This window comes from Falco biarmicus, chromosome 8 (genome assembly GCF_023638135.1).
Source record: "Falco biarmicus isolate bFalBia1 chromosome 8, bFalBia1.pri, whole genome shotgun sequence".
Taxonomy (NCBI): domain Eukaryota; kingdom Metazoa; phylum Chordata; class Aves; order Falconiformes; family Falconidae; genus Falco; species Falco biarmicus.
Genome location: NC_079295.1, coordinates 54,390,512 through 54,404,499, shown reverse-complemented (window position 1 = coordinate 54,404,499; position 13,988 = coordinate 54,390,512).

The window sequence follows — 13,988 nt, the reverse complement described above, 5'->3', positions numbered from 1 at the left end:
AGGCTCTCCTGATGCTCCTGGTGCCACGCAGCACTGTGCTGCACCACTCTGTCAATGCACTTAGTGGGCTTTTGGGAACAAAGCATAAATATTTCAGAAGGGTGCTTTAATAAGTGTTTGTTTGCTCAAAAGCTGTTGATTCCTTCTTTGGTAGTTGCTATGGTAAAACACGTTGATTTAAACAGGAATAATGCACGAGGACTGGAGAGATTCACTCATGTCTGTATATATATGTTAGCTCTTGAAACCCATCTCACCAGTGAAAGGGACGGCTCTGTGAAGGTGGTGATGCAGCTCTGGATGTGGCTTCAGCCAGGCAGTGCTTCGGTGGTTTACCTCCAGGAAAATACTGCTTTAGCCCGCAAATTGCCTTCATCCCACTTTGAAAGTGAGGTTTGCTGAGTGTCCTGAAGAGTGGTGTAACCTCTCTCATGCCCCTGCCGTCTCCACTGCTTCTCCTCGGCTGCTGGAGAAGGACCTCTCAGTCATAGCAGCATGGCTGGGCATGAATATGGCCTTGGGGATGCTCCGTGTGGATAATGAAGACAACCCCAGTGTTCACCACTGTTAAATTCATCCACATACTCCTTTTTGGCCTAAAGAATAGGGCTAAAGTGGAAGGGGATTTTTTAGGGACAGTCTGGACAAAGGATTCTGCTACATTTGCCACAATATGAGCAATAAGCCTTGAGTTTCCACTGTGTCCCTGCTGCAGAGTAGCAAAACAAGCACAAAGCACTGGCAAAGCGAGACATGCTGCAAGTTTGCCAAGGCCAACAGCATCCTTCCAACCACATGCAGTGAATAAACAAGTGCAACTGAGTCAACAAGGCCAACACAAAGAATGGGAACCATGGCTTGCTGCGGCCCTCTGACCCATCACCCTGCTGTGAGGATGGGAAGGTGGATTTTGATCAGAGCATGGTTCTTCTTCCCCAGGTGCAGAGGGTGAGAAAGCCGTGAGCCAACTGCTGGCGTTCCCAGGCGGCTTTTCGTGCAGCTCCCGGCCAGAGGCCCCCGAAGAGCCCTGCTCTGGTGAGCCCCATTCCCCACTGGCAAAGGGCTCTGCAGATTTAATTTATTTCGCAATACTTTGCAAGTGGTGCCCAAGGTCAGAGCTGCCAGGCTGGAAGGAGAATGGGCTCTTGTCTGATGGGGTGCTCCGTGTCCTTCCTCATTCAGGACCCAAGTTCCACACGGATTTAGGTTTTCCAAGTTCAGATGACTAATTAAATGCCCACCTCCCCTCCTTGCAGCCTGTGTGGTGAGGCCAGGCTGAGCTGTGTAGGGGTGGGATTTGAAGCCTGGTGTTACTGTGCACTCACCCTGTGCTTAAGACCATGAAGTGACCTGAGAGGACACACAGTTGTCCCTGTCCCCAAGACTTTAAATATCACAGTTTTAAACCTTTGAAGTAAATCCGTTCCTCCAACCCTTCTGGCTCAAGAGGCTTTTCATTAAAAGCCCCTGCTTGTACCGAGTGTACCAAGGGTGCTAGCCCCTGCTAGCACCTTCTTATTTACTGTTCTCCCCATTCACACTGTGGTGGTCAAGACACTGATACATGCTGGGTCTCAGCTGTCATGCCTAGGAAAAAAGGAGGCACAGAATATCATAAACCACCCTTCTGCCCACCTGAATGTAAATGGCTATATCCAAAGCGCCCCAGGAGTCCGAGAGACAGGCAGCGTTTTTCTGCATACTTTTCCCGTGATGTAGATGGTGGGCTATTTCAGCTCAGAATTAATACTACAATTAGACTGATTGGGATTTTAATAGCATCGCTGGACTGTGAACTTTTAAAACACGCTGTGTGTACTAAGATACCAGAGTAACAAAGCCAGCTATTATTGTTGTTATTATTACATTGCCAGGAAGCCCTTGTGAGACCGGGACTCCTCCGGGAGGGCACTGTGCTGACGGAAGGCAAACTTGGTGCAGCTGCCAGCCCAAGCGCAGGCAGCCAGGGCATAGCACAACCAAGGCAGAAGCAGCAGCTAATGGCAGGGACTGAATATATTTCCTTCCGGTCTGGCCCACGGCTCTTTATATAATGGGCTTTTTTTGTTGCAGAAGGATCAGGAAGCTTTCTAGCAGCCTCAGAGCCAGAACAGCAGCATGGCAGTGCTTAGGGCAGAGAAGCTTCGCAGGGCACTTTGGAAAGCTCCTGTACTGACAGACCACGTCTATCAGAATTCTCTGAGGCATGTGACGGTGCTGCCTGTCCCAGCCCTTGTGTCAGAGAAGAACTAAGGCATCAAAATTCCCCACTGCCTCCTTTTCTGTGGGAGAGTGTCCAGAGCGCAGGACTTTGAATTTCATCCTGACAGCATGTTATGTTTTCATCTAAAGAAGATCCAAAGTGCCTAGGCTGCAGCGATGAAGGGTGTCCTCTCTCGGTCTATTAAGAGCACCTTTAGGAAAGGAGCTGAGTCAAAGCTGGAGAAGTACTGCCCAAAAGTACAATACAAATGGAGAAAACACACTACAGCAAAGAAAGAAAAATGGAAAGGCTAACTTAGATAAGGCGCCGATAGGAAGCTAGATGGGCTGTGCCACTTTAGCTGTGCTTGTTTAAAGCTGTCTTTCTGTGTTTATTTAATAGATTCCAGCATCTCTCACTTGGAATCTGCTTCAGAAGTGCTGGCCGATTTCTGTTCAGCAGAAGTGTACAACCTCGCGTCTTCATCAGCAATAACAGCGCTTAGCAAAGAAGTGTTAAGAAGTGTGACCTGGACAGGGGAGGAAGTGTCCTTTCTGATGCTTTAGGGGTGTTGACATGGGAACGGCAGCTTACCATACAGCATGTTCTTTCCTTTAAACCAGCAGGGAGTTTTAATTATTCAGACTGAGAAACAGGCTAAAGGGACTACTCAAAACGCCTTGTGCTGAGGCCAGTCTGTTCCCCTTGGTGATCAGATGTTTGGTGTCTCTCTTCCCCATTTGTATTCCTGCCCCATGCCAGAGAAGAATGGGGGCTGGCACGTGCAGCCTCAGCAGGGTAGATGCTTGCTCAGATCTTCTGCTGAACTTCTGTGTATGCTATGTAGGCTGGTGCTCCTCCCCACTCCTCTCTGATGCTCTGCAATGTCTGTACTCATGGGATCCATCCAGTCAGCTGCTGGTTAGCTTAGAGGCGATAAAAGATCTTAAAATATATTGGGTCCAAAAACTTTACCACCAGCAATCAGGGTCCTGTATTGTCTTGGGGATCCTGTGAAACCACAGAACCAGGCGGTGCTTACTGCAAGCATGTACTGAAATAGCACACCCACACCCACAGCCTGCCTCGCAAACACCGTCATGCTTCTTGAAAATGATCATTTTTGACATTTCATTGTCAACATTTCATCTTCAGAGCCAGATCTCTCTTCGCTATATGCTAAAGCCCTATTAACAATAATGTGACACCTAAGAGATTCTAATAAAACCCCCAAAAGTTTAGATCAATAGTTAATTAGCTGGGGACTTCTGGCAGATGGTACAGTTGGATGGAGTTGTCAGAGCACAGAAATCTCCTGTGTTAAGTCTTTTCAACTCTGCATTACTGAAATTTTGAGAGGGATATTGGCATTGTGAGCTCACTGTACACACAGGAAACACATCTGTAGATGGATACAAGGGACTGCTAGGTGGTCTCACAGGGAGTTGAGATAATGCATTTGTTACATCTCCGCATCTCCTTAATTTCAGGTTTGCAAAATGGCATCTGTGTGCTTTAAAGCAAACTATAAAATTCACATGGGTCTGCCTTGCGACTGCTAAGATTTCATCAAATTACTTTGTCAGGAGTTAAACCAACCAAACTCAGTGAATGCCACATAGAAAGATGCAATGATCTTTTTACTGAAACCCTTTTCATAATACATACAATATAAAGCATGCTATATTTGCAGCGATTTCTTTCTGTCTTTATGTGGGTTGCAAATTAACTCAGAAATAAACACTGCAAAAATCAATAAATGCTTCATCCTTTGGCCTTTGGGCTTATTTATTCACTAATAACTTCTACTGCATAGCCAAAGAAAAACAATTCTCTCTTCATAATTTTCTGGTTGAACAACTCCGAAGGAGCAGAAGAGGACATACTCCACTATTGTTTTCCTCTGCTGCAGTAGCCAAAATTGCCCCTTGATCTGTTCAAGAGATAGCTGGGCATGCAATACGCAAGTGAACATAACGCAGTAAGATGTCCTCAGGGCTTTCAACTTGTACAGGCTATTATCAGCTGAGACAATGGAGAATTTTCTGAAATGCTTCTTCAGAAATAGCTTTTTTTTTCCCCAGAAAATGCCAGTTTACTCAAATCGGAACTTTTTGTGGGAAAGGTTCTGGAGGGGATACTGGAAGCATTGCTAAACCTCAGGTTTTGAGCTCAGAGCACTGCGAGAGAGGATCCTCTAAAGGATCTGCCAGTTACATCCATCCCAGGTAGGCACTCATGGATTTTATCCTTCCCTGGTGAGTGAGTGCCCTGCTGCCCACCAGCCTCCTCCTTCCCCGCAGTGCCCTGACGGTGAGCCAAAAGGACTGCTAGCAAACCTGGAAGTGTTTCCCAGAACGGACTCCCACCTCTGTTTTTGAGAACAGCCATCTGGCTTTAACCTGAAAACAGCACAGCAAATGGGGTCACCAAGGAGCCTCCCGGGCAAAGCAGGGACAGGAGGGGGCTTTTGGGAAGACCCTAGGGCTGGCTTTGAGGGCAGGAGCTTTGCTGAGGACTGGGTGCGCCTCTGCCGTTAGAGGCATTTCAGCAGTGCGGATAGGAGCTCCATTTACCGGGAAATCTATTTCTGAGGTCTCCTCCCTGCACCGGGAGGTCAGGCTCAGGTGGAATATCGTTCAGTATTCTATACTCTGAGATGGCATGGGAGAGTCCCTGCTTCCTTCAATAGAGTTTGGAACAGGTTTGGGAAAATAAATAAAGCACAAAAAAACCCCAGCCAAGCAACCTGCCCAGGAGCAGGGGCTGGCTGCTGACTTTGCAGAGACTATTTTTACACCTGAAAAGTTTCCAGGCTCCCAAGGGCTTAACAGAGCAGGTCCAGGGGAGACGTTCACTGGGGAAGGGCTTTATTGACCAAAAGAGGTTGCTTCCTGTTTATTAGCGGGAGACATTCTGTTTAAAAGCAGGATGGAGTGACTTTGTCTCTCTGCTGCATGAGGAAGCCCTGGATGCAAAGCACTTCCCTTGCCTTGTTTACCGGCCAGAAAAACAATTGCAAAAAAACCTCCAACACCCCACCCCACCCCCACCCCCAATTCCCCAAAGAGCAGATTCCTGTCCTTGGGGCCATACATTGGGTTTGCCTGAGGGATGGGAAAATGTGTATACAGGGCACCCATCACGGGTGGGCCCCATCACAGTCCTGTCTGAGGGCTTCTCTGCACTGGAGATGGTGACCCTCGATACTTGTGCACACTAGCCATGATGAGCTCATCTCCTGAGGCAGCCCAACTTGTGTGCCCCACAGAATAAATTCCATTTATTGCTCATAGGAGCCCACTCCAGTCCGGTCACAAAATATCCGTGTGGTCTGAATTGTCACACACAGTCACTTGGGTCATTGGAAGGCTATTTCAAGTGATATGAGGACCATGACAGACACTTGGACAGTTTTCATTCCAGCAGGCAAATTGCCACTGGTCCTCAAAAACCAGGTAACAAGCCACCTACCGCTGGCTGTCCAGCAACAAATATCCAAGCAATTCCAGCCGGACCCAGCATGAGACCATGCTGCACAGACAGCGGGGCTGGTGCTGCAGGCTGTGGGGTGTTTGCCAAGTAGTTCTGGAGTGAAGTCAGTGTTGAGAAACCACCACAGCCCACTGGGGCTAGGTCTGTCTAATGATGTGGGCTGACGCAAAATGCATGAGATAATCAATAGGAAATGGGGTATGAGATGACACGGAGCCCTGTAGCTCGCACTTAGGAAAATTATGCTGGGAGCCCTATATCCACAGCTGATCCCTGTGTGCACACTTATTGATACAGCAAAGAGCTCATCCTGGAAAGGGAGTTTGTGATTCAGTTTATAAATCACAGTCTAAGCAAATATGAAAAGGCTGCCAAGTGGGAATGTTTACAAACTTTGTAGCTTCCATTGTAAGCTCTGAAATATCAAGAAGAGAGAAACCCTCCTAATCCCAGTGACTAGGCAAGCTGTTCCCGCTCTGGGGCACTGCTTCTGTTTCTCATTGACTCTTTCAAGGAAAAAAAAATGTGTTTGGCACCATAGTGTTAAAGAGCACATGCTTTAAACACAGCTTTAAAGACAGAAAATGGAAGAAGATTTTCAGGGCTTAATGAACATGAGGGCTGGCCTGGCCGCAATGGTATCCTATGGGTCCCTCTTCACTGTCTCCCCTCTTTGAGGGATATTTGGGCCAAAAGCTCCTTTGGTGTATACAGAAACAGTAAGAAAGAATCTGAGAATAAAGGAAGCGGCTTTCTGCATTTTTGTATGTGCAGTTGTATGGCTGGATTTGTCTTGAGTGTGTGTCTGGGAGCAGCACCATGACCACTGGGTACATGCAGCACATACCTTCTCCCTGGGATAGTTCAAACTGCCCATGTACAAGCCACAACCCTATGCAGCTAAGACAGTTTTAACTTCCTTATCTAAAGGCCAATGATATAGGCATACTTTTATATTTGTGTGTGCATCTGGGCACTCACTTGGGTATACATTTATATGTTGGCACAGCCTGGAGAAGCACCAAGAGGTTTTGGTCTAGCAGCCCAGAAATTGTCTTTATGAAAGCTTGTAGGAAGAGGTGGGATTTACCGGGAAGGGGAAAATCACCGTTCTGGCCTGATTACAGGTGTCAGCAAAGCCCTGCCATGCTGCCAGAGGGGTCACTGCACCAACTGGCAGCGAAGGGGACTGCTGGGCTGCCCATGGGAAGGTGGGTTTGAAATGTTGATGTCATCTGTTGCTTTTTGCCTCAGAAGATAAAACACCACGGAATTTGTCATGGGTCACAAGTCCCTCAGATGACTTTTATGGCAGCCCAAAGCTAATTGATGAGAATTCTGTTCACACCACAGGGCAACGTATCACCCCCTCCCCTCCCTTCAGAGAAGGGCCAATGTTACTCAGTGACGGCAGGCTGGGATACAGGAGCAGCCTGGTGTACACACAAAGGGACATGCTGAGGTGAAAGACCAGGGCACAAGAGAGATAAACAGGGGGAGAGGTATGAACATCTCTGCTGCCCTTGTGTGCAGTGAGGATGAGCTGACAGGACAGTGCAGACCCAGCCACGTGGAGAGAGCAATCGGTGTGCAGTGGAGACTCCTCCACACAGTCATTTCCCACTCTTTTTCTTCCCACTGAGCAGGTGGCCATCATTCCCCCTTCCCAGCTGGGTGGGGACTGCAACCTTACAGACCGCAGTGGTGATTTGAAGCATTTAAAAATGATGCACTTTGTCTTTTCTCCGAAGGCAGAAACATCTGAGGGTCAATCAGCTCATTCTGTTCCTTCCGCAGCAGCCATGGACAAGTTTCAGAAGCACTCCCAAGCTCATTGAGACCATGTCTCTGCAAATCGCTCTATCTCTGCAGTTGTTCAGGGCCTGGCATGAGTGACCCAAAATAAGCAGAAAAATAACATCTTCAGTGGAGGGCTATGGCCTTGTACTGCTTATGCCGCCATGCATCACGCATCTGTTCACCCGGCGGGGGGTTGGCCGAAAAAGGTGTTTCTCTCACCAGCTGCAAAATAGTAACTTCCCCTCCACCCCCAAGTCCAAAGCCAGAAAAAGTAAAGAAGGAGATATGTTTTTCTGGCTCCAAAATGCTCCATGTTTCTGTTCACTCTAGTTCTTCCAGTGGAGAAGAACGTGGTGTGCGTGTCTGGCAGTCGCATCCTTCTTGCCTCTCTGACGTGCTATGTTCCCTGTCTTCCAGCCAAAGCTGGGGTGGATGCAGTCAGGAGGTGATTGTGGGGATGTGCAGCCACATGGGTGCCCTCCTGGTACCCGCTGGCTGCCAGGTACTGCTGATGGGGAGCCCACAGCCTCCTCTGCTGAGCTTTTGAACCCACAACTGACCACCACACAGTGAAATCAAGCAGGCTGGAGTCATCACTGCTCCCCCAGAGCACCAGGCTCTGACGGACACACAGGGTGGTGCTGTATAAATGCACATGCTCATCCTGGTAGCACTGTACCACTGCATCCTTCAGGTACCAGCGTGGGGAAAGTTTGGGTTTGCTTTGGATAACGTCCACAGGTGTCACAGGGCAGAGTGGGCTATCTACCGCACCATCCACAGGCACTGCAGCACAGAGGTCCTTCTGGGGGAGTGGGGAGGGGACTGCAGAGCACGCCACATATGCATTAGCTCCTCAGGTTTTGGACACTGCAAATGAGGAGGGAATAACTCAGCTCAGCTCTCCATCCAGCTTTTGGAGAGCTGCAGAATGACCACAGCCCAGGCAGTCTGCTAGAGTCGAGCAGAGGGACAGTAACTCCTTCAAGACAGGGAAGCTAACCCAAAGATGCAGAGAGGTGCTCTGTGTGTGTGCAGCGATGTGCAGCACCCTGATTCTGCAGGGCAATGGTCCATTTTCTGTATAGCGCAAACATGCTGGCTGACATGTTTAGCGTCCTTTCAGGGAGCTCACAAAGGATGGTGGAGGTAGGGCTGGCCAAACCCCACCCAGGGATGGTCTGCAGCAAAGCATGGCCAGGATTGAAGCCTGGGAGCCCAGAGCCCCTCGGGACCATGGTGAGCACATTTCGTGTGGGCATGTTAGTGCCTGTGTGCCCACACGGGCATGTGCTGACCAAGTACCTTAGTATAAAGCTGAAGGTTCATTTGCTCACTCTCTCTCAGGTTTTGGTGGGGTGCAGGGAATTAAATCTGAGAAGGAATGATGCCTTCCCTCCCCACTCTCCGGGGAGACCTTAACGCTCTCTACAGCTATCTGAAAAGAGGTTGTAGGCAGGGGGGGTCGGTCTTTTCTCCCAGGGAAAAAGTGATAGGATGAGAGGAAACAGCCTCAAGTTGCACCGGGGGAGGTTTAGATTGGACGTTAGGAAAAATTTCTTCACTGAAAGGGTGGTAAAACATTGGAACAGGCTGCCCAGGGCAGTGGATGAGTCACCATCCCTGAAGGTATCTAGAAGATGTGTACATGTGGCAGTTGGGGATGTGGCTTAGTGGTGGACTTGGCAATTCTGGGGTAATGGTTGGACTTGATGATCTGAAAGGTCTTTTCCAACCTAAATGATCTTCTGATTCTCCCCCAGACAACCATTGCATCTGGGAAATAGCTGTTATCTAGCTATTTCCTAGTTTTCCTCAGCAAACTCACAGTTTTCATTTATGAAAATTTAGGTGGGTAAAGCAACAGAGAAAAAGTAATATCCAAAAAGGGCTCCATAAAATTATTGGCCTGGTGTTGTGTTATCAGACCTAAGTGCTTGCACTGCTTTCCTCTTGCATTGCTGGGCTGCAGTGGGAAGCTAAATAAACGGGAATTGGTTCTAGCCTTAAACGCTTCCTGCATTTTTCCATGCATTCACTTCCTTGGCTCATCTGGACCAATAAACTGCTAATCCAGACTGCCTTTTATGCTGCAAGGCTTTATTACTGCTTACAGAGCTGACAGTAAGTATAATTATGCTACAATAACTGAGTGCCAGAAGTCTGCAGAGCACAGGGAGGGACAAGCCTCACTTTGTGCAATTTGCCACCTAAATAAGAAACAGACTTTGCAGGCACAGCTGGAAAATCTTGTGACATTCTTTGCTGCTATGTGAAGTCCTCCCAGCCTTGTGTGGAGGATGCTGCTGGCGTGCACCGAGGAACAAGGAATGGGTGCAGCCAAAACTCTTGGTGGGGCTGGCCCTACAGACCGGTGCAGGGTTGTGCATTGCTCTGCACTGCTCTGATGGCCAGGCCAGGGAGGAAAAGCCCCGTCTTAGCTATGGTCTCTGCACCAGGCTTGGGAGTTTTCCCATCTCCTCTAGAGGAAACCTTTCAAAGCATGAGAGAGCAGACCAGGAAAAAAAACCAAACTTTTTCCTTCCAGCAGTGAAGCAAAATTGCTAACACAGGACGCCACCTGTTTTGGAGATGGGTTCTGTGAAAAGAACACCACTTGTACATCAAGGCCTGTCTAAAACACATGTGAGGAAGGGGAAGATGTCAGGAAATGGTCAGATGTCTCCTGCACCATTACGTGGCACTGAGCTGCTGGGAATGGAGCAGCGCAGCAGCCCTGGGAAGCTGCAGTGTAGCAAGGAGGCTAAGGAAGGGAAAAATTGGGGTGTGCCTAACAGGAAGACTGATACATAAGATGAAAGATTAAAACAGGCAGTGACGGGGCAGAGCAGAGTAAACTCTAAATAAAGCAGAAATGAATCTCTGAGCGATGCTTGATCCAGGTAAGGTTGTCGGTCACTGCCAGACAAGGGCCAGCTCCAGGCTTTGAGAGTGTTTATAACAGATCAGGGGCACTAATGCTCGAAGGAGAAAACCCCCACCTGGGAAGGAGCTACCTGAGTGCAGGGATGGGGTGTTCCCTTCATTTGCCTCCCCAGCACCCTGGGTCTTTCCTTCCTGCTGCAGAGAAAGGACGAAACCTTGCTACTGTTCACTCCCCGTTTTTCCGGAGCTGAGGAGTTCCCCAGCCCATCTACTGGACACGTCACAAAGGTCGTCAGCTGCCTACCCAGGAAGAAGGACAAGATGTTCTGGTTCTGGAAGCCTTCTTTCTGGGGCTGCAGGGCTCTATTACCACCAGGAATAACAGACAACCTATTTTCCCATTACGGACATGTCCATCATCCCTCCCATGAAACCCTGTGACTGCCTCTACTCTGGTGTGGAAACCCAACCTGCCACCCCAAACAAGGTGTTCTTTCACCATGGGGTGAGAAAGCTGGGTGGCCTCACACTGTACGTGACATGGGTGGCTGGCAGAGGGGTTGTCTTCTTGGGCAGAGACCTTCTTTGTAGAGACAGGCAGTGAGCTGTAAGAATTAATATATAGGCAAACAAAGTGGAAACAATCAGGACGGAACATGATATCTGGAGTGCGTCACAAGCAAATATGCTTTCCAATTAAATGACTAGAAAGAAATGGAGGGGACTACATGGATGGGGGCGGGGAAGGGAGGGCTGCCTTCTTCATTGCTTTTTTCCTTGTGCGTCATCTTTTATACCTTGTGGAAAATGTTTGCAAGTACGTCAAAATGGTAACCTTTCACTCTTGTTCCAAAGAGTGAGATGCTGATTCTGGGAGCAAGGAGACTGCAGTCTGGCTTGTTTTATCTTGCAGGCCATGGCTTCAGCCTAGTCCTGCTCCTTGGTCTTACCTCCTGCCAGAGAGAATATGGTATTAAACCTGTGGCGTTGGAGGGCTAGCTGGTGCTTTGGACTGAGAGTTAAATTTACACTTGTTTGCAGGGTTATTTTGCAGACTGGAAACCTCTTCTTATATGTTTGTGTTTGATGTTGTTTTGGAAAGTCCTGTTACTAAGAACAGCCAGGGTAAGAGTTCGGTAACAGTTCATGCCAACAGTTACTGGTGTCAGGGAAGATTGCTTCTTTAATGAGCTGACAGTGGAGGGGTCAAGTATTCTTCTGAGATATAGCCAGTGTAAAACATTCAGCATTTTCAAGAGAAAAAGAGCATCTCTGTCCTGCAGGATTCACTCTGTACTACACACTCCACCTTCTGCTCTCCAGATTTGCCATTTGGCTGAGTAACATAACTCAGCCCCTCACTCCTGCTGTGTTTGTACCCCTCCTTCACTCCAGCTCACACTGCCATGTTTAAATTCTTCCATGTCAGCATCATACTTGGGGTGTTTAAAAGAAGTTTCATGCTACAAACAGAAAGACTTAAACCTGAAGGCTCCCATGGGAGCCAAGAGCTGAACTCTGCGCCTGTAGCATCGTCCCTGTGGGAATGGCTGCTTCATTTACCCATTTGTCCATCCATCTTTCCAGCGATGTGAACAAGAAAATCCTCTGCAAGGCATAAGCCCATTTGTCACCTGGCAGGCTTTGTTTGTAATGCTTGCTTCCAAGATGGAGGATTTTGGAGCTGAAAGTATCCCTAAAAGAAATATCCCTAAAAGAAAGTATCCCTAAAATACATCCCCAAATCAGTACAGAAATGCCAGTGAGTTAAAATGAATCCAATATAAGAGAAGGGGAAACAGCCCTATTTGCTGCTTGCCTCTGCACAAGGCAGGAGATCTCTGCATGCAGCATCCCTGTGCCCTCAGCACCATGTCTCAGCTCTGCTGTCCTGGTCCTTGCTTGCCCACACCGCTCTGCCAAAGAGCTTCTTTCTTGGCCTCCCTCACCATCCAAGTTTCCTCTGAGAGGAATGTGCTAAACATACCTGGTTATGGTTTGGTTAAGTGGAAAGATTATTCTTGGTATGACGTAACGAGACACAAATGAAAAGTTGGTTCTTGGGGCTGTACCCTCTCTGCTCTGCCTCCAGCCAAAAATGGTCTTAATTAGCACTGAGGAAAGCACTGATTTTTTTTTTTCGATTGATGCTTGAATAGAAAAATCTAATAAAAATGTTAGCCCCCACTGAATCAAAACATTTTTATTTCCTTCTGAAATGAAAAAAGGAAGAAAAATATTATTTTGGCTCAACCCAAAACCTTGCATTTTGTTTCATTTTTAAGTAATTTAACACTTTCAAGACTCTGACTTTGCTTGACATTTTTCAAAGAACAGGTCAACTGTAAAAAAAAGGGATATTTCAAAATTAAAATCTGACCACTTTGGTTTTAGCCCCTGAACAGACCACCTGATTTTAAAAAAGCTGAAACAATGTGTTTTGACTTTATGAAAATGCTTTTCTTCTTCCACCTCAACATTTATGTCAGGAAGGATTCAAGGAACTCAGCCTTTTTTGGAGGAAAGGGTTATAAATCTGCTGTTCCCTGAGAAACAATCCCCGCAAGTTTCTTAATCTTTAGCTAGTCCTAGCTGAGTCACTCTCAAATGTTACTGTAATCACATGCTTTTCACTCAATAATTGTTTACAGCCAACTTCTACCCATTTCCATCTGTGCTTTATCAGTAGCCACTACTTAAACAGTACTTTCTATCAGTATCTGTCATGAGTTCCCAGGATACTAATGTGTTTGGGCCATGCAGATGCTGAGAAGCTCACGAACTGTTGGGAGAAAAATCAACCATTCAAAAGCTCCTTCCGAGGGGAGAAAAAAGGCCCCGAAAAAAAGATTCAAAGGTCAGAGGAGGGGAAGTGTCGCCAAAGAAGTGGGAGCAGTCGACCCTGCTGTTCATCCTTCACACCACCAGAGAACCTGCTTCCCAGACTTGAGGACCCTCCGCTGCCCATGGTCCCTCCAGGGCGCAGGGGTGACTGGGCAGATGGGGAGGAAGAACTAAGGTAAGCCCAGCCCTCACGGCCATATCCAGGTTAGGGTCAGCCTTACAAGCACCCTGGTTCCAGGACACGGTGAGGAGCATGGGGACCTGCTTCTATCTGGAATCCTGCGCTAGCTTGGCCCAAAGATGAAGGCAATCCCCCAACCTCCGCTTGCTGCCTGATGTTGAACAAATCCCTTCCCTTCCTTCTGGAATGGGAGAGTCTGCGCCCAGCTCCCTGCAGTGCCAAGGATGAGAAGCAGAACGGCCGGGGAAAGCACCACGGTTCAGTTCAAGCTCTCCCCAGGGCAGCCGGCTGCCTCCGAATCTGCTAACTCGATAACTGCGGTGCCCTGCAAATCCTCTTCAGGCAATGAATCCCTTTTTACTCAAGAGGTTTATTCAGTTACTCTCCACTGTTTTCAGTAGGGAAGGCATTTTTATTGCAGCAATTCAATAAATTAGCAGGGATTGGTGTCAGTAACCTCCTTGCAACGTCAGAAATGCAAAGCTTCATGTGGCACCAATCGCATTATGGGCCTAATCTCATCTGCTGCTCCACAGATAGTGTGTGATAAGGGTCAGATTTCCTTGGCTGCCTTTGCGA